Below are 20,915 nucleotides of genomic sequence, written 5' to 3' on the forward strand. Positions count from 1 at the left end.
GCAAAAAGAGTTTCCAGTCTTGTTTCATAGTCTGAGACTGCTCCATCCTTTCTTTCTTTACAGGATGAAATTGACAGACCAGTCAGTCTTTTGAGGAAATACCTTATCAATACTTTCAATTAGGTCTTGCGCTGTTTTTCTAGCATGTTTTGGGCCATTCTGGCGGGGGGATTAGGATGTGGGTCTTTAAATGTCGCTTTCGGGATCGTCCCATTTGGCTTTAACTATCCATTTTCAGACATCGCCAGGTCCTAATGTCATATGAATAAACTGATAGAGATCCAAGAGTCCCAGATGGTCATCTCCAATTAAAATTCTAAATCCCTCATAAAATTTTTGAGGATTCTCTTTAGGGTTTGGAAAAATCTTTGATGATGGCCCTAAGTTCAGCCTTTGGTCATGGAGAAAAGATGGTTACTTCTGGTATTCCAGACTCAGCAGAGGTCCTCCCCTTAAAGGCCATTTGTTCAGCCTCTAGCTCATCTTCAAAGTGAAAAGGCGATTAATTAAAGGGATTAACAAGTTCGAAATATTTAGGGAGAGGAGCGTAGAGAGAAGGAGCGGTTGGAGCTGTCAGAGTCAAGGTAGCCAGTATAAACTTCTTTTTAGATTCACCGTCAGCTTGTTGCTTAAGCTTTTCATTTGCCTTTTGTAAAGAATCTTTTAAAGAGGCAATTTTTGATTCATTTAGTTTCTTAGAAGCTTCTGCATACCAATTAAAAATGCATCCCATTGTTTTGGGGAAATTCAGGACCCTTTTTTCTCTAGAGCACCTCATAAATGGATAAGCTTATTTAGGTTAAAAGTTCCCCACTGTGGTCACCGTAATTCAGGGTTATCCTTGGTGAGGTTAAACCATTGGTTCAGGAAAACACAGGTTTGGGGCCCATAATTTTTATACATATAGTTAGCTAGGGTGGTAGATGGGGAAGTCTCAGACAGTTTGGACTGAGGGGAACTCACTTTTCTAATTTTTTTCCCTTATTACCTGAAGCCTGAGGTCCCAGTCCAATCCCAAACCCAGTCTGATTTCTAAGTTGGACCCAGTCCGAGCCCAGACCCAGTCTGGAGAACAAAATACTCAAATAAATTCAGAGAGCTCTTTTAAATGCAAAAACCGTGGAGCTCAGATCTGAGAGGACTTACCCGTGACCTCCAGATAAGGTGAGAAAGCAGGGAGCAAGATGAGCTCAGCAGGTACCTTCGTCTGGTTGCTCATTGTTTCCGGGGACCTTTGGGGGTCTCCTTCAGATCCCACTTCTGACACCAGAATTGTTAAAAGACAAACTAAGGCATATTCAAATGGGGGGAATTTATTGGAGCAAAAATCAGTTGCAACTGGGCCATGCCAAACTGGAAGTGGCTAGAAGAGTTCTGTCAAGGGGAGCCAGGGAAAAAGTTTTACAGAGAAAAGGAAGACACAAAGTAAGGAAATGATTGACTGGCTATAGCTTAGACCCCAGTTGGCTGTTTGTGATTGGCTGTCCTGAGATTTCACTTTCATAACCTTGAGGTATTTACAGGCTTAGATTTTGGTTTACTTATGTAGGCACTGCAGCCTCGGAACCGCCTCAGTCTAACGGTTTCCTTCTTTCATTAATGTAACAGCACATACAGCTCCCTCTGCCTGGACCGTACTTCTCCCTCTGCTCCTGGTTCAAGCGTCCTCATCCTTTAGGTACTTCAAGAACCTCCCGTATCTGGGTTAGGTGGTGCCCTGTAAAACCCAGTCAGGACAACACAAGAATGTAATTGCCTTATTATTCGTCTGTCAAAATAATCTACCGAAATGTTAATTTGTCTTTTGTTCCCACTGCTGTTGGAGAATTAGCAGCCCATTGATTTTGAAAGCCTCAAATAGAAGAAAAGCAGCAAGATTGTCCCAGAGGGGAAGGATCTCAGGAGCTTAAGGGAGTGCTGGCAGGATTCTGGGAGAAGCAGGGAAGAGATGCCTGTGGACATCTCCTAGGTCTTGAGAGAAATGGAGAAGGTCTCTGTGGACTGTATTCAAGGAGAACTTTGTCAAGCTCTGAGAAAGTGTAACAGTGGGTCTGGGTGGTCAGGAAAAGGCTTACCTGAAAAAGCTGGGGTAATAGGGAGATCTGAAGGCAGGGCAGGAGTGGATCAGGAGAGTACAGGTGGGGAAGATCATTCCAGGCATTCCAGCATGTGCAAAGGTCCTGTGGTAGAAGGGAACAGACTCATATTAAGAGGAAAGTAGCGTGGATGAGATATGACTTGGGGCAGGCCCAAGCATACAGGTTTTAAAGGTTTTGTTAAGGATGTTGGTCTTTATTCTAAGAGCAAGGGGAGGTAACTGAGGGCTTTTTTGGCATGGCATGGGTTGTGTGACATTATCAGATTTATATTTTGAAAAGACAACTGGAAATATATTGCAGTGGAACAAAGAGTAGAGGCAGGAATTGGATAGCAGGCTTGTGAATTGGACCAGGAAAGGAATGAGGACTCACCAGGAATATGATAGTGGAGGCGGAAACGCAGAAAGGAGGCAGATTCCAGAGTTACTGAGGAAGCTCAACAAAATTGGGGGGTGGACTAGGGGAGGAGAGGGAGGTTCCAGTGATGACACTAAAGTTTTGCATTTGCATGAAAGGAAAGGTGGTGGTATTATTCATTGAGCTGTGGGACATTAGGAGAGAAGCAGGCTTGAGGGAAGGATATATCAGCTAGAGTGCATTTAGCTGCAAGTAACAGAAGGCAGAGGCTAAACTATAAGGCTCTTTATTGTTTAGAGAAGAAGTCTGGAGGTTGAAGTCTCCAGAGTTTGCTGAGACTCTTCCCACCTTTCAGCTCCATTATTCTTAGCCTGCTAGCTTTTTACTCCTATGTTTTTTGTCTCATGATCCAAAAGTGGCTGCCACAGCTCCGAATATCATGTGCTCACACCAGCATTCCAAGTAAGACGAAGTGAGGTACAGGGGCAAAAGATCTTTCCCTCCAAAGCCTCTGTCTTTTTTTCTGGGAAGGAAATCTACTCTAGAATCTCCCCCAGCAAATTTTCCTCGCCTCCCATTGGCCAGAACTGGTTGCATGGCCATCCCTGGATACAAAGGGAGCTAGGAACACTTGTATCAGTGATGAAGACTCTCTTCCTGACAAACTCTAGTCAAGCTCCTCTGAATTCTCTTCTCAACGATGCCCTGACTTTTCGGCTTCTGTGTTCATCTCTGCATTGTCCACTTTTAGCAAGAATCCTCTTAGGTCGATTTCGCCAGAATCCTTCCTCACCCCTGAGGTTTCTTCATAGTAATTTTCCGTCCACTGACCCCACCCTGCTCCTTGGCTATAAATCCCCACTTTTCCTTGATATATTCAGAGTTGATCCAGATCTCCCCCCTGCTACAAAGCCCCATTGCAGTAGGCCCCCTTGAAGAAAGTCTGCCTTTATTACTCGTCAACAAGTGTCATGAATAATTTTTCTTTAACATTAGTCATTTGCCAAAAGAGAAGGGGACTATCGTTGGTAGTTTAGATTAATCATAATTTCTCCTCTGGGCTGAGGGAAGAGCCTCTATTCCTAAAGTCAAGGGATCTCCATCTACTTCCTGTGTCAAACGGGGATCTCTTGGCAGGGATAAAGGAGCTGGGGAAAGGGTAATGGGTTGCAGGGAACTAGGTGTGCACAGAGCATGTCAAGGGCAGCCTTCATTTGTGCAGCCCATATCCATGCTTCTTTCTGGAAACAGCACCTCCATTCTTCCTTAGGGAATTGTCCTCCTCACACTCGAACTGAGTGGTTGGGGTGTGGCTGACCTCATCCCCCACATTGAGGGGTTGGTATATGCCCCAGGTAAGGTTGCCAGATAAAGTATAGGATGCATACCTGGGACATAGTGGTCTTCAAATTTTCTTCATTATCTGAAATTCAAATGTAACTGAATGTCTTGTATTTCTATTTGTTAAATCTGGCAACACCAGACCCGGGACTATCAGTAGGATACAGAGATCTCTTTGGAAAAGGCCGTGAGTCCTAAGCCAGGCTGATGAGAGTCCCTTTTTGGGAGTTTGATGGAGCTCTGAGGAAAGTGGCTCTTACTCTACTGGGTTGCAAAGCTAGAGAACATAACGTCCACGGCAGGTGTGGGCCCCAGACCCAGGTCTGGCCCATCCGAATATTCCTCCCCCAAATTACAATAATTGGTTTATAGCTGAGGACAAAACCCGAGAAAAGTCAGCAAGACTTCAGCATGGGGCTGATGATGGAATTATTGGGAAAGAGAAATCCGTGTGCTGGAGTCACTGAGCTGGAAGAATGTAAGCCTATTGCTGCTGGTGACCATCTCAGCCCCACGTGAGGAGGGCAGGGCTAAAAGTGAAGTCAGCAGGGAAGAAAGCGGAAGCAAGAGATGGAAAGACAGATGCTGAGTCTTGTCAATACCTTTCGAGCCCCTAATATCAGCCAGGCCTTAAGTCACCCTACCCCCTGGGACTTTTCAGTTAACTGAGCCAATAACTTTGCTTTATGGTTTAAACCAGTTTGATTTGGAGTTCTGCCACTTGCCACCAGTAGAATCTTGATTAGGGGAAGATCCCTGGTTCAATTTCAGATGTGTTGAGTTTGAGATGCCTCCAATGTCAAGTAGGCTATTGCACATGTGGGTCTGAGTTAGAGGTTTAAATTGCAAGGTTCCTTTGTATAGATGGTGATTGAATTCTCCCTACCTGCCCTGGCACAAGGTAGGCATTCAATCAATATTTGATGAATATATGAATGAATGAATGAATGCATATAGCAGTCTGATTATTCCTTAGTAGCCCTTTAAAACCAGAAGTGCCAATCATTCCAGACAGATGAGTGAAACAGAATAAAAACAGCTAAAGAAAACATTCATGAACTGGAAGACCAAAGTGAGCAACTTTCCCAGAAGGAAGATTCAAAAAGACAAAGACCAAAAAAACTTAGAAAATATAAAAGAAAAAATGTGATACAGAAGATAGAAGGGGAAGTAAAAATATGCAGACAGGAGGATTTCAGAAAGAGAAACATAAAAATGGAGAGGAGAAAATATCTGAAGAAATAATGGAGAGAATTTACAGAATTCAAGAAAAGATCAAAAAGACTTCTGTTTCCAGCTAGAATACAGAAGCTTCCAGCAGACCAAGGCTCCCACTGCAAAAATTAGAAGGAAAAAAAACCCAGAAAAATTGCAAGCATCATCATTTTAAAGACAGCAGAAAACTATGACTGCGATGCTATAAATGAACAAAATGAATTAAAATTCCAAAGAGGGAGGAGCCCTTCCTTCCTGAATGAGCTGAGGATCGCTAGCTAAATATTCTTCTCTGGGGGCATTTGTCAATTCTGGCACAAAAGCTTAGCTCAGTCAAAGGGACACTACCGGGAGAAAGAGAAACCAGCAGAGCTTTTGGTGGTTATGGGGAGCTGGAGGCTTCTAGAAGCTCCTAAAAGTCAGAGTGAAGTCTCCCACAGTCTCATGGTGTTTAGGAGACAAAGTCCGACTGGAGAAAGAGGGCTTGCCTGAAACATAGGATGTTTGCCTGACTTTCAAGATATGTGGGGTGGGAGACAGGAGAGTTAAACTCAAAACCTCCAAAAGGCAGAATAAAATCTCCCACAGCCATACACCAGGGAGACAGAGAGCTTCCAGGCTCTCATGCAAAAGCCCAGAAGGATCACGCCTGAGAAATGAGGATGAAACAAGCGGAGACAGAGTCTTAGTAAAACTGGAGCGGCTCCCCAGTCCAGTTCAACCCACGACCAGGGTGAGGCGATAAATTCTGACTGTTTGAGCCTGAAAGAGCAGAGGTGGACCATCCTCTGCTGGAAGATAAAATCATCCACATAAAAGATCACGGTTCTGTAGCACATGAGAAACTTGGAAGTTGCTGCTCTGTCCTAACAACAAGGAAAAAGGTGAACGAACTGAAAAATCAACAATTCTTCTTAGATCTGTAAGAGAAGTGATGTCACAGCAAGGGACAGGTCACACAGTGACAGGGACCTGTGACCGTGAGGTCACAGAAGCGAGGGCAGCAAACTGCCGCCCCCAAAGGTGGAGAGACAGACAGAGATAGAGAGAGTCACGATCGACCGGAGCAGGAACCCACAAGCCGAAACCTCCATCGGAACCAGTGCGGGGTAGGGAAACCTGAATTGTAATTGAAGAATTGCTGGGGGCTCAGTGGAGACAACTCTGAGAGTTAAAAATCTCCAGGGGGACCCAGTCACAGGGGACCCCCACACGTTTGTGAGTTTTACGCTCAGGTAAAAACCAGGAAAACCAGGAGTTCCACCTGCTTTTCACAGTGATTATTGGAGAAAAATCCCCTCATGCTTCTGGCAAGGGGGAGGGGAAAAGGAACCATTTTGAAATACACCAAGTATTCTGCTCTTCCTAACAAGGTCTGCCCTCAGGAGAAACTATTTAACCTGCTGGGGTTTTATCAGAGCCTAATTGACCTGGTGAAGGGAAATACTCAACTCCAGACAGTTCTGGCGATCCTGTCCCACCTAAAGTGGGAGAAAACCCCCCTGAGAAACACTTGCAAGGGTCACAGTCCAGAAGCACAGGCTCGCTAAAGGACCGAGACCTAATCCTGGGACTACAGAACACGCCCCCTGCCCCCACATCTCACCACCACCATCCCTGAAGGCCCATTTACAGCAGTTCCTTTCACCTAAGATGTCATGCCTGGCTATTAAGAAACAATTACAAGACACACTAAAAGCAAAAACAGAGTTTGAAGAGACAGCACAAGCATCAGAACCAGACAACTAGGGATGTTGGAATTATCAGACCAAGAATTTAAACCAATTATGATTAATATGCTAAGGGCTCTAATGGATAAAGTAGATAGCCTGCCAAAACAGATGTGCAACGTAAGAAGAGAGATGGAAATCCTAAGAAAGAACCAAAAAGCTAGAGCTCAAAAACACTGTAGCAGAAATGAAGAATGGGGCCGGCACCGTGGCGGAGTGGTTAAGTTCTCGTGCTCCGCTGTGGCTGCCCAGGGTTTCGCCAGTTCAGATCCTGGGCGCAGATATAGCACTGCTCATCAAGCCATGCTGAGGCAGCGTCCCACATAGCACAACCAGAGGCACTCACAACTAGAATCCACAACTATGTACTGGGGGGCTTTGGGAAGAAAAACAAAATAAGATGGCAACAGTTGTTAGTTCAGGTGCAAATCTTTAAAAAAACAAAATCCAAAGCTGAAAAACAAAGAGAACAAAGATGGAAAAGAACACAGAAATTGTCCACAGACTGCTGAACAACTATAAAAGGTATAACATACACATAATGGGAATGCCAGAAGGAGAAGAAAGGAGAAAGGAAAAGAAGAAATATTTGACACAATAATGACTGAGCGTTTCCCCAAATTAATGTTAGATACCAAACCACAGATCCAGGAAGTTCAGAGAAACCAGGCAGGATAAATGCTAAAAAATGATAACAGCAACAAAAACTACACCCAGGTAGGTCAGTCATATTCATACTACAGAAAATCAAAGATAAAGAAAATAATCCTAAAATAAGCCAGAGCGGATACAACACCTTAGGTATTGAGGAACAAGATAAGAATTATATCGGACTTCTCCTCAGAAACCGTGCAAGCAAGAGAAGAGAGGAGAGTGAAATATTTAAATTGTTGCGAAAAAAAAACTACCAACCTAGAATTTTGTACCCTGTGAAATTATCCTTCAAAAGTGAAAGAGAAATCAAGATTTCCTCAAATAAAAATTGAGAGAAATTTTTGCCAGTAGACCTGTTATTTATTTTAAGAAAGGTTAAAATAAGTTCTTTAGAGAGAAGGAAAATAATAAGGTCAGAGACTCAGATCTACATAAAGAAAGGAAGAATACCGAAGAAAGAATAAGAGAAGATAAAATAAAAACTTTTATTTTGGGGCCAGCCTGGTGGCATACTGGTTAAGTTCACACACTCCACTTCAGCAGCTCGGGGTTCATAGGTTCAGATCCCGGGTGTGGACCTACACACCACTCAGCAGGCCATGCTGAGGTGGCATCCCACATACAAAAAAATAGAGGAAGATTGGCACAGATGTTAGTGCAGCGACAATCTTCCTCACATAAAAAGAAGAAAACCTTTTATTTTTCTTATTCTTAATGGATCTAAAATTTTGTTCAAAGTAATAATAGCAACAATGTATTCAATTATGAATGCTTATATGTATATATATATTTATGTATGCTTGTATATAAATGACACAAATGACAGCAAAGGGAGAGGAGGAAAGAGTTAGGGTTATTTTGTTATTATAAGATATTCATATTACCCGTGAAGTGGTAGAGTGTTATGTGAAAGTGGACTTGGATTAGTTGTAAATGTGTATTGCAAACTCTAGGGCAACCACTAAAAAAACTAAAAAAAGAATTATAGTTGATATGCTAAGAAAGGAGAGAAAGTGGAACCATACAAAATGCTCAATTAAAACCACAAAAGGCAGAAAAAGAGTGGAATATGAAAATACTAATAAAGAACAAGGAAATAAATAGAAAACAGTAACAAATCTGGTACATATTAATACAACCAAATCAATAATTACTTTGAATGTCAAAGGTCTAAATGCTCCCATCAAAAGACAGAGGTTGTCAGAGTGGATCAAAAAAGACCTGACTATATCTTGTCTACAAGAAACCCTCGTTAAATGTAAAGACACAGATTAAAAGGAAATGGATGGAGATATACCATACTAACACTGATCAAAAGAAAATAGTAACTTTGTTAATTTTAGACAGAACAGACTTCAAAACAAGGAAAGTTATTGGGGATATAGAGGGGCATTACATAATGATAAAGGGTCAGTTCTCCAGGAAGACAGAACATTGCTTAACGTGTATTTGGCTAACAACACAGCATCAAAATATGAGGCAAAAACTGATAGAACTGCAAGGAGAAATAGATAAATCCATTATTTTAGTTGGAGACTTCAACACCCCTCTGCCTGGAAGCAGGCAGAACATCAGTATGGATGTTATTGAACTCAAGAACAGCACTGATCAACTAGATAAAATTAACATCTATAGACTACCTCATCCAACAACGGAATCACATTCTTCTCAGGCTCACATGGAACACTCACCAAGATAGACCACATTCTGAGCCATAAAACACAACTTAAATGTAAAAGAATAGAAATCATACAATGTCTACTCTCAGACCACAATGAAATTAAGCCAGAAATCAATAACAGAAAGTAACTGGAAAAAATCTCAAAATACATGGCGATTAAACAACATGCTTCTAAATTACACATGGGCCAAAGAAAAAATCTCAAAAGAAATTTAAAAATATTTTTAACTAAATGAAAACGAAAACAACTTATCAAAATGTGTGGGATGCAGCAATAGCAGTGCTTAGAGAGACATTTAGAGCATTGAATGCGTGTATTAGAAAAGAAAAAAAATTGAAAATCAGTAATCTAAGTTTCCACCTCAGGAAACTAGCAAAAGAAGAGCAAATTAAATCCAAAGTAAGCAAAAGAAAAGAAATAATAAGAATTAGAGCAGAAACCAATGAATTTGAAAACAGGAAATCAATAGAGAAAAATCAATGAAACCAAAAGCTAATTCTTTGAAAATATCAATAAGCCTCGAGGCAGGCTAACTAAGAAAAAAAGAGAGAGGACACAAATTACTAATATCATAAATGAAAGAGGGAACATTACTACAGATCCCATGGACATTAAAAAGATAATAAAGGAATATCACCACCACCTCTGTGCCCACAAATTTGATGACCTAGATGAAATGGACCAATTCCTTGAAAGATACAACACACCCAAACTCACGCAAGAAGAAACAGATGATCCGAATAGGTCTCGTCTACTAAAGAAGTTGAATCAATAATTAATCACCTTCCAAAACACAAAGCATCAGGCTCAGATGGGTTCACTGGTGAATTCTAAAAAACGTTTAAGGAAGAAATGACACCAATTCTCTACAATCTCTTTCAGAAGATAAGAACAGAGAGGGAATACTTCCTAAGTCATTCTATGAGGCCAGTATTCCCATAATACCAAAACCAGACAAAGACATTGCAGGAGAAGAAAACTACAGAGCCGACGTCAGCATCATGGCAGATCAGTTGTTGCCTCCGTCTCTCCCCTTGAAGTTATAATCAAATGGATATTCATTAACCTGCAGGGGACTCTGGACAGCACAGCAGGACTTCTGACCGATCCACACAGCTAGACATCTGAAGGTGGGTGGACTGGATCCCAGTCGGGCGGGGGGGGAGGTGGGGGGAGCAGTGAAACTAAGTAAATGCACCCCTTCTCCTCCCCCTCCCCAGTGGCAGCAGACAGCTTGTGGATCCTCACACAGCAGCTGCATGCAACTGTAAGAGGAGGTGGGAAAGCCCAGCCTGCACAAATGCTTTCAGAGTTGCAGCTCAACTCACGGCAGCACCCAACCTTCCGCGGCGGCCCTGTTCCCTGTAGAGGGTTTGCTCTACACTGAGTGGTGGCAGCTCAGCCACCATGTGGGCACCCCTCCACCCTAGCACAGCGCAGGCAAGAAGCCTCCCCACCCACTCAAAAGCCGCCCTGCCTGTAGAGCATAGCAGCCTGTGGGATCCACTGAGCGGGAGTTCAGCCCCTGTGTAGGTGCCCCTTCAACCTAGCACACAGCTCAGCGGATCCGCTGCAGAGGACAGAGGCCCTGCCTATGGTGCCCAGCCTCCCGCCCAGTGCAAAGGCCTTCCCCATGTCAGCACAACCTGCAGACTAGCTGCGGCCAGCCCGGGCAAACACAGAGTAGCCCAACCCACACAGTTTCCAGGAGATGGGACAGGATCAGAAAGTACAGCTCCTGCTCCCCCCGAGCAGTGGCAGGTGGGATCTGCCACCTGATAGTACCACAAATTTGCCAGCAAAGGATCACTTCATCAAACACCATGAAAAACTGCATTAACACTTCAGAGCAGAAGGAAAATTACAAGTCTCCAGAAACCAATCCTGAGCTCACAGAAATTTACCATCTAAATGACGAAGAATTCAAAATAGTTATCATAAAGAAACTCAACGAGTTTCAAGAAAACTCAGAAAGTTCAAAGAGCTCAGGAATAAAATTAATGAGAAGAAGGAATACTTCACCAAAGAGATTGAAACTCTAAAAAAAAAAAAAAAATTCTGGATATGAAGAACACAATTAATGAGAAAAAAAGAATTATCCATAGATAATTAGAATTGTAGATAACTAGAATCAATAAAAAGTAGAGCTGACAGGGGCCGGCCCACTGGTGCAGCAGTTAAGTTTGCACATTCCACTTTGGCAGCCTGGGGTTTGCTGGTTCAGATCCAAGGTGCGGACCTGTGCGCCACTTGTCAGCCATGCTGTGGTAGGCGTCACACATATAAAGTAGAGGAAGATGGGCATGGATGTTAGCTCAGGGCCAGTCTTCCTCAAAAAAAAAATATAGCTGACATTATGGAGAACAGACTTAGTGATTGAGAGGATAGAAATACAGAAATGCTTCAGGTGGAGGAGGAAAGAGAACTGAGATTTTTTTTTAAATGAAGAAATTATTCGAGAAATGTCCAACTCAATTAGGAAAAGCAACATAAAGATTCTAGGTATTCCAGAGGGAGAAGAGATAGAGAAAGGAGCAGAGAGCTTGTTCAAAGTAATAATAGCTGAGAACTTCCCAAACCTTAGGTAGGAACTGGACTTACAAGTACATGAAGCCAATAGAACTTCTTATTATATCAATGGAAAAAGACCTTCTCCAAGGGATATACTATTAACACTGGGGAAAGTCAATGACAAAGAAAAAATATTAAGGGCAGCAAGAGAGAAAAAAATAACGTACAAAGGAACCCCGATCAGGCTTTCTGCAGATTTCTCAGCAGAAACCTTAGAGGATTAGGAGAGAATGGAAGGGTATATTTGAAATACTGAATGACAGAAACTTATAGTCAGGGTCCACCTGTAGCCAACTGTTTAAGTTCACACACTCTGCCTCAAAGGCCCAGGGTTTCACCAGTTTGGATCCTGGGCACGGACATGGCACCACTCATCAGGCCATGCTGAGGCAGCATCCCACATAACACAACCAGAAGCACTCACAACTAGAATATACAACTATGTACTGGGGGAGCTTTGGGGAGAAAAAGAAGAAGGAAAAAAAAAGAAGATTGGCAACAGATGTTAGCTCAGGTGCCAATCTTTAAAAAAAAAAAAAAAGAATTCATCTTCTCAAAGGATGACTGCATTTAAAAAAAACAAAAAGACGGGCTGGCCCCATGGCCGAGCAGTTAAGTTCACGTACTCCACTTCGGTGACCCAGGGTTTTGCCACTTGGGATCCTGGGCACAGACATGGCACCACTCAACAAGCCACGCTGAGGTGGCATCCCATATAACACAACTAGAACCATGTACTAGGGGGCTTTGGGGAGGAAAAAGGAAAAATAAAATCTTTTTTTAAAAAAAGAAAAAAAATAGAAAAAGAAAAAGGCTGGGAAAGTCAGAAATATGTGGAGACTAAACAACATGCTACTGAACAACCATTGGATCAATGAAGAAATCAAAGGAGAAATCAAAAAAATACCTGAAAGCAAATGAGCATGAAAACACAACATACCAACTTTTATGGGATGCAGCAAAAGCAGTCCTAAGAGGGAAATTTATAACAATACAGACCCACCTCAATAAGCAAGAAAAATCTCAAATAAGTAATCTTTTTTTTTTTTTAAATTGGCACCTGAGCTAACAACTGTTGCCAAACTTTTTTTTTTCTGCTTTTTCTCTCCAAATTCCCCTAGCATATAGTCATGTATTTTTAGTTGTGAGTCCTTTGAGTTGTGGCATGTGGGATGCCGCCTCAACATGGCCTGACAAGCAGTGCCATGTCTGCACCCAGGATCTGAACTAGCGAAAACCTGGGCCACCAAAGCGGAGCACGCGAACTTAACGACTCAGCCACGGGGCCAGCCCCTCAAAACAGTAATCTTAAACTACACCTAACAGAACTAGAAAAAGAAGAACAAACAAAGGACAAAGTCAGCAGAAAGAGGAAAATAACAAAAATTAGAGCAGAAATAAATGAAATAGAGACTAAAAAACAGTAGAAAGGATCAATGAAACTAAGAGCTGGCTTTTTGAGAATATAAATTATATTGACATACCCTTAGCCAGACTCACTAAGAAAAAAAGATTTAAGTCTTTTAAATAAAATTTAATAAATAGGGGCTGGTCCCGTGGCCGAGTGGTTGGGTTCCTGTGCTCCGCTGCAGGCAGCCCAGTGTTTCGTTGGTTTGAGTCCTGGGCACAGACATGGCACTGCTCATCAAACCACGTTGAAGCGGCGTCCCACATGCCACAACTGGAAGGACCCACAACGAAGAACATAATACAACTATGTACCGGGGCGGGGGGGGGGGGGCTTTGGGGAGAAAAAGGAAAAAAAAATAAAATCTTTAAAAAAAATTTAATAAATAAATAAATTTAAAAACAAAAGAGGAGAAATTACAATGGATACCACAGAAATACAAAAGATTGTAAGACAATACTATGAAAAACTATGCCAACAAACTGGACAATCTAGAAGAAATGGATAAATTCTTAGACTCATACAACTTCCCAAAACTGAACCAAGAAGAAATAGAGAATCTGAATAGACCAATCACAAGTAAAGAGATAGAAACAGTAATCAAAAACCTCCCAAAAACAAAAGTCCAGGACCAGATGGCTTCTCTGGAGATTTCTACCAAACATTCAAAGGAGATTTAATACCTATCCTTCTCAAACTATTCCAAAAAATTGAAGAAGACAGAATGCCTCCTAACTCAGTCTATGAGGCCAATATCACCCTGATACCAAAACCAGACAAGGACAACACAGAGAAGGAAAATTACAGGCCAATATCGCTGATGAACATGGATGAAAAATCTTCAACAAAATATTCTCAAACTGAAGGCAGCAATACATTAAAAGGATCATACACCATGATCAAGTGGGATGGACAAAGGGATGGTTCAAAATCTGCAAATCAATCAATGTGACACACCACATTAACAAAATGGGGAATAAAAATCACATGATCATCTCAATAGATGTAGAGAAAGCATTTGAGAAGATTCAACATCCATTTATGATTTAAAAAAAACTCTCAATAAAATGGGTATAGAAGGAAAGTACCTCAACATAATTAAATGACCATTTATGACAAACCCACAGCCAACATCATACATACTTACTTAATGGTGAAAAAATGAAAGCCATCCCTCTGAGAACAGGAAAAAGACAAAGGTGCCCACTCTCACCACTCCTATTCAACACAGTACTGGAGGTTTTGGCCAGAGTAATTAGGCAAGAAAAAGAAATAAAAGGTATCCAAATTGGAATGGAAGAAGTAAAACTCTTGCTTTTTGCAGATGACATGACTCTATATATAGGAAACCCTAAAGAATCCACCAGAAAGCTATTAGAAATAAGCAACAACTACAGCAAAGTGGCAGGGTACAGAAAAATCACCTTACAAAAATCAGTTCCATTTCTATATGAACTAGAAGAAAGAGAAGTCAAGAATACAATCCCATTTACAATCGCAACAAAAAGAATAAAATATCTAGGAATAAACTTAACCAAGGAGGTTAAAGACCTATACACTGAAAACTCGAAGATATTATTGAAAGAAATCAAAGAAGACATAAAGAAATGGAAAGATACTCCATGCTCGTGGATTGGAAGAATAAACCTAGTTAAAATGTCCGTATTACCTAAAGCAATCTATAGATTCAATTCAATCCCAATCAGAATCTCAATGACATTCTTCACAGAAATAGAACAAATAATCCTAAAATTTATATGGAAGGACAAAAGACCCCAATAGCCAAAACAGTCATGAGAAAAAGAACCACAAAAAGAACAAAGCTGGTGGCATCACAATCTCTGATTTCAAAATATACTACAAAACTATAGTAATCAAAAACAGCATGGTACTGGCACAAACAAAGACACACAGATCAATGGAACAGAATTGAAAGCTCAAAAATAAAGCCACACATCTATGGACAGCTAATCTTCAACAAAGGAGCCAAGAACATACAATGGAGAAAGGAAAGTCTCTTGATAAATGGTGTTGGGAAAACGCGACAGCCACATGCAAAAGAATGAAAGTAAACCATTATCTTACACCATACACAAAAATTAACTCAAATGAATTAAAGACTTGAATGTAAGACCTGAAACCATAAAACTCCTAAAAGAAAACATAGGCAGTACACTCTTTGACATCGGTCTTAGCAGCATCTTTTTGAATACCATGTCTACTCAGGCATGGGAAACAAAAGAATAAATAAACAAATGGGACCACATCAGACTAAAAAGCTTCTGCAATACAAAGGACATCATGAGCAAGACAAAACGACAACCCACCAACTGAGAGAAAATATTTACAAGTCATATATCCGACAGGAAGTTAATTTCCAAAATAAATAAAGAACACATACAACTCAACAACAAAAAGACAAACAACTTGATCAAAAAATGGGCAGATCATATGAACAGACATTTTCCAAAGAAGATATACAGATAGCCAACAAGCACACAAAAAGATGTTCAGCATCACTAATTATTAGGGAAATGCAAATCAAAACTACAATGTGATATCACCTCACACCTGTCAGAATGGCTATAATGAACAAGATGAGAAATAATGAGTGTTGGAGAGGATGTGGACAAAAGGGAACCCTCATCCACTGTTACCATGGCTACTATAAAAAAAAAAAGAGGGCCAGCTCTGATGGCCTAGTGGTTATGTTTGATGCACTCCTCTTTGGCAGCCCAGGCTCAGTCCCCGGGTGCAGACCTACACCACTCATCTGTCAGTTGCCATGCATTGGCAGTGGCTCACATACAAAATAGAGGAAGATTGGCAACAGATATTAGCTCAGGATGAATCTTCCTCATAAAAAAAAGGAAGAAAGAAAATAACACGTGTTGGAGAGCATGTGGTGAAATTGGAAGCTTTGTGCACTGTTTCTGGGCATGTAAATGGTACAGCTGCTGTGGAAAACAGTATGGCGTTTCCTCAAAAAATTAAATGTAGAATTACCATATGACCCAGCAATTCCAGTTCTGGGTATATACCCAAAAGAATTGAAAGCAGGGTCTTGAAGAGACGTTTGTACACTTATGTTCATAGAAGCATTATGCACAATAGCTAAAATGTGCACACAACTTGAGTTTCCATTGACAGATGAATGGAAAAGCCAAATGTCATATGTACATACAATGGAAAGCCAAATGTCATATGTACATACAATGGAATATTATTCAGTCTTAAAAGGGAAGGAGATTCTGACACATGCTGCAATATGGATGAACCCTGAAGACATTATGCTAGGTGAAATAAGCCAGTCACAAAAAGACACTGTATGATTCCACATATATGAGGTGCTTAGGGTAGTCAAATTTATAGAGACAGAAAGTAGGATGATGCTTATCGGGGGTTGGGAGGATGGGGGCATAGGAGCTATCATTTAATAGGTATAGAGTTTCAGTTTTACAAGATAAAGAGTTATGGAGGTGAATGGTACTGAGGGTTGCACAACATCATGAATGTATTTAATACCATTGAATTGTATAGTTAAAAATGGTCAAGATGAGAAATTTTATGTTACATGTATTTTACCACAATAAAATAATTGGAAAAAAAATCTATAGGAGGAAACTACAAAACTCTGATGAAAGAAATCGAAGAACTAAATAAATGGAGAGATATCCCATGTTCATGGATAGGAGGAATCAATATTGTCAAGATGTCAGTTCTTCCCAACTTGATCTATAGATTCAATGCAATCCCAATCAAAATCCCAGAACGTTACTTTATGCATATCGACAAACCGATTCAAAAAGTTTATATGAAGGAAAAAATACCCAGAATAGCCTACACAATATTGGGAGAGAAGAACAAAGTTGGAGGACTGACACTACCAAACTTCAACACTTACTATAAAGCTATAGTAATCAAGACAGTGTGGTATTGGTGGAAGAATAGACAAATAGATCAATGGAACAGAATAGAGAGCCCAGAAGAGAGAACCAACATGCATGTAGTCAATTCATCTCTGACAAAGGGGTAGAGGCAATACAATGGATGGAGGATAGTCTTTTCAATAAATGGTGCTAGAACGACTGGACATCCACATGCAAAAATAAATACATCTAGACACAGAACTCAAAATGGATCACAGACCTAAATGTAAAATGCAAAACTATAAAACTCCTAGAAGATAACATAGGAGAAAATCTAGATAACCTTTGCTTTGGCAATGACATTTTAGATATGACACCAAAGGCATAATCCATGAAAGAAAGAATTGAAAAGCTGGACTTCATTAAAATTAAAAATTTCTTCTCTGTGAAAGATACTGTCAAGAGGATGAAAAGACAAGCCACAGACTGGGAGAAAATATTTGCAAGATACATAACTGATAAAGGACTGTTATGCAACATATACAACAAACTCTTAAAACTCAACAATAAGGGGCCAGCCTGGTGGCGTAATGGTTAAGTTTGCACGCTCTGATTTGGTGGCCCAGGGTTTGCACGTTCGGATCCCAGGTGTGGACCTAGCACTGCTCGTCAAGCCGTGCTGTGGAGGCATCCCATATAAAATAGAGGAAGATTGGCACAGATGTTAGCTCAGGGCCAATCTTCGCCCCCCACACACATACACACAAAACAAAACCCAACAATAAGAAAACAAACAACCTGATTAAGATATGGGCCTGTCTTAGCCCATTTGGGCTGCTATAATAAAAGATCACAGATTGGGTAGCTTATAAACAACAGACATTTATTTTTCACAGTTCTGGAGGCTGGAAGTCCAAGATCAGGGTGCAAGCATGGTCAGGTTCTGGTACAGCCTGATTCCTGGTTCATAGATGGCCATCTTCTCGCTGTAACCTCACATGGTGGGAGAGTTGAGGGAGCTCTATGGGTCTTTTTTTTTTTTTTTAAAGATTGGCACCTAGGCTAACAACTGTTGCCAACCTTCTTTTTTTTTTTTTTTTTTTAAGGATTCACACCTCGGCTAACAACTGTTGCCAATCTTTTTTTTTTTTTTCCTGCTTTATCTCCCCAAACCCCCCCTGTACATAGTTGTATATCTTAGTTGCAGCTCCTTCTAGTTGTGGGATGTGGGACACCACCTCAACGTGGCCTGACGAGTGGTGCCATGTCCGTGCCCAGGATCTGAATCCTGGGCCACTGCAGCGGAGCGCGTGTACTTAACCACTCGGCCACAGAGCCGGCCCCAAGGGCCAAAGACTTTAACAGACACCTCACCAAAGAAGACGTACAGGTGGCAAGTAAACACATGAAAAGATGCTCCACATCATATGTCATCAGGGAAATGAAAATTAAAACAATGAGATACCACTACACACCTATTAAAATGGCCAAAATCCAGCACATTGACAACACCAAACGCTAATAAGGATGCGAAGCAATGGAAACTCTCACTCACTGCTGGTGGGAATGCAAAACAGGACCACCGCTTTGGAAAACGGTTTGTCATTTCCTTACAAATGTAAAAATACTCTTACCATACGCTCCAGCAATCGTACTCCTTGGTATTTATCCAAAGGAACTGAAAAGTTATGACCACACAAAAACCTGCACAAAGATGTCTATAACACCTGTATTCATATTCGCCAAAACTTAGACGCAACCAAGATGTCCTTCAGGAGGTGAACAGATAAATGAACTCTGGTGCATCCAGACAATGGAATACTATTCAGCACTAAAAAGAAATGAGCTATCAAGCTATGAAAAGACATGGAAGAATCTTAAATACATATTACTAAGTGAAAGGAGCCAATCTAAATAGGCTACATACTGTATGATTCCAACTATATGACACTCTGGAAAAGTCAAAACTTTGGCGACATTAAAAAGATCAGTGGTTGCCAGGGGTAGAGGGGAGAGAAGGATGAATAGGTCACTGACAGAGGATTTTTAGGACTGTGAAATTACGGTGTATGATACTATAATGGCAGATACATGTTCTCATACATTTGGACAACACCCAGAGTGAACTCTGATGTAAATTACGTTCTTTGGGTGATAATGATGTGTCAATGTAGGGCATCAATTGTAACAAATGTACCACTCTGGTGGGTGATGTTGATAATGAGGAAGGTCATGCATCTGTGAGGGCAGGAGGTGTATAGGAAATCACTGTACCTTCCTCTCATTTTTCCTGTAAATCTAAAACTGCTCCAAAAAATAAAGTCTATTTTTTTAAAAAGATAATTGTTCTTTTATACAAAATGTCCAACACACAATCAATATTTACTAGACATGCAAAAAGGCCAGAGAATATGACCAATATTCAAGAGGAAAACAAAGGACAGAAATTAGAGGGAGACACTCAGATAATTCACATATTGCAATAAGTTGATGTGGACTTTATCATTAAGATGTTAAAGAAAGTACAAGAAACGAAGAGAAAATAGATGAAAAGATGTAGCAGAATTTCCATAGAGAGTCAGAATCTATTACCAAAAAAAGACAAATGGACAAATATATAATTTCAGAAGTTAAGAACTCATTGGATGGATGTAGTAGCTTTGTGCTGCGTGTTTGGCTACGATGGAACTACATATCCCAAAATCCCCTTTCCTGGGTGGTCCTGGGTCAGAGTTGGCTCAAAGAGACAATTGTGGGGGCCAGCCCTGTGGCTGAGTGTTTAAGTTCGCTGTTCCACTTTGGCGGCCCAGGGTTTCGCCGGTTCAGATCCTGGGTGCAGACATGGCACCGCTCATCAAGCCATGCTGAGGCTGCATCTCACACAGCACAACCAGAAGGACCTACAGCTAGAATACACAACAGTGTACTGGGGGCCTTTGGGGAGAAGAAGAAGGAAAAAAAAAGATTGGCAACAGATGTTAGCTCAAGTGCCAATCTTATGGGGCCTGGCCTGGTGGCGCAGTGGTTAAGTTCACATGTTCTGCTTCTCAGCGGCCCGGGGTTCACCAGTTCAGATCCCAAGTGCGGACATGGCACCGCTTGGCAAAAGCCATGCTGTGGCAGGCGTCCCACATATACAGTAGAGGAAGATGGGCACGGATGTTAGCTCAGGGCCAGCCTTCCTCAGCAAAAAGAGGAGGATTGGCAGTAGTTAGCTCAGGGCTAATCTTCCTCAAAAAAAGAAAAAGTGCCAATCTTAAAAAAAAAGAGAACGGGGCTGGCCCCGTGGCTGAGTGGTTAAGTTCACGCGCTCTGCTGCAGGAGGCCCAGTGTTTTGTTGGTTCGAATCCTGGGCGCGGACATGGCACTGCTCATCAAACCACGCTGAGGCAGCGTCCCACATGACACAACTAGAAGGACCCACAAAGAAGAATATACAACTATGTACCAGGGGGCTTTGGGGAGAAAAAGGAAAAAAATAAAATCTTAAAAAAAAAAAAAAAGAGAGAGAGAAAGAGAGAGACAATTGTGAGAATCTGGGAAGACAAAAATGATGAAGCAGCCAATGCATTTTGGTTAAAGATGCCAGTGCATCCCAGATTGTCCGGCACTTCTTTCCCACTGCTGGCCCTGTTAACCAACAGTGACACAGCCCAGCACCAGATGCAGAGGCAGCAGCCTTCCCTGGATGTCTGTAGCAGCTGTGCTTTCTGGTCCAAGTCTGGCAGCTAGATGTGCCTGACTTCCCAGATTCCTACGGCGCCTACTCTGATACATTGCCTCTGCTCTCTCAAACTGTCCCGATAGCCTCATAGGACATCCTATGAGCAGCTAACTGAAGAAGAAACACTTGGGGCCTAGTGACTTGGCCCAAGTGACTTGGCATAACATGTTGGCACTGTCTGCACATGCACAGCTGCAGCACTTCACCCCGCTCAGGGATAGCCCTCAAAGACAGTGGTGAAGGGAAATACTCCCAGGAGACAAAG

General features: G+C 41.5%; 1 long non-coding RNA gene across 1 annotated transcript in view; it reads right to left on the reverse strand.

The window, feature by feature from the left end:
* LOC106781487 (uncharacterized) overlaps positions 1–20,915 on the reverse strand; it is a 41,139-nt gene that overhangs the window by 4,833 nt on the left and 15,391 nt on the right. The window contains exon 2 of the long non-coding RNA XR_001378095.3: positions 2,076–2,180. This is a non-coding gene — a long non-coding RNA (uncharacterized lncRNA). The remainder of the gene's footprint in view (positions 1–2,075; positions 2,181–20,915) is intronic.

This window comes from Equus caballus, chromosome 12, assembly GCF_041296265.1.
Source record: "Equus caballus isolate H_3958 breed thoroughbred chromosome 12, TB-T2T, whole genome shotgun sequence".
Taxonomy (NCBI): Eukaryota; Metazoa; Chordata; class Mammalia; order Perissodactyla; family Equidae; genus Equus; species Equus caballus.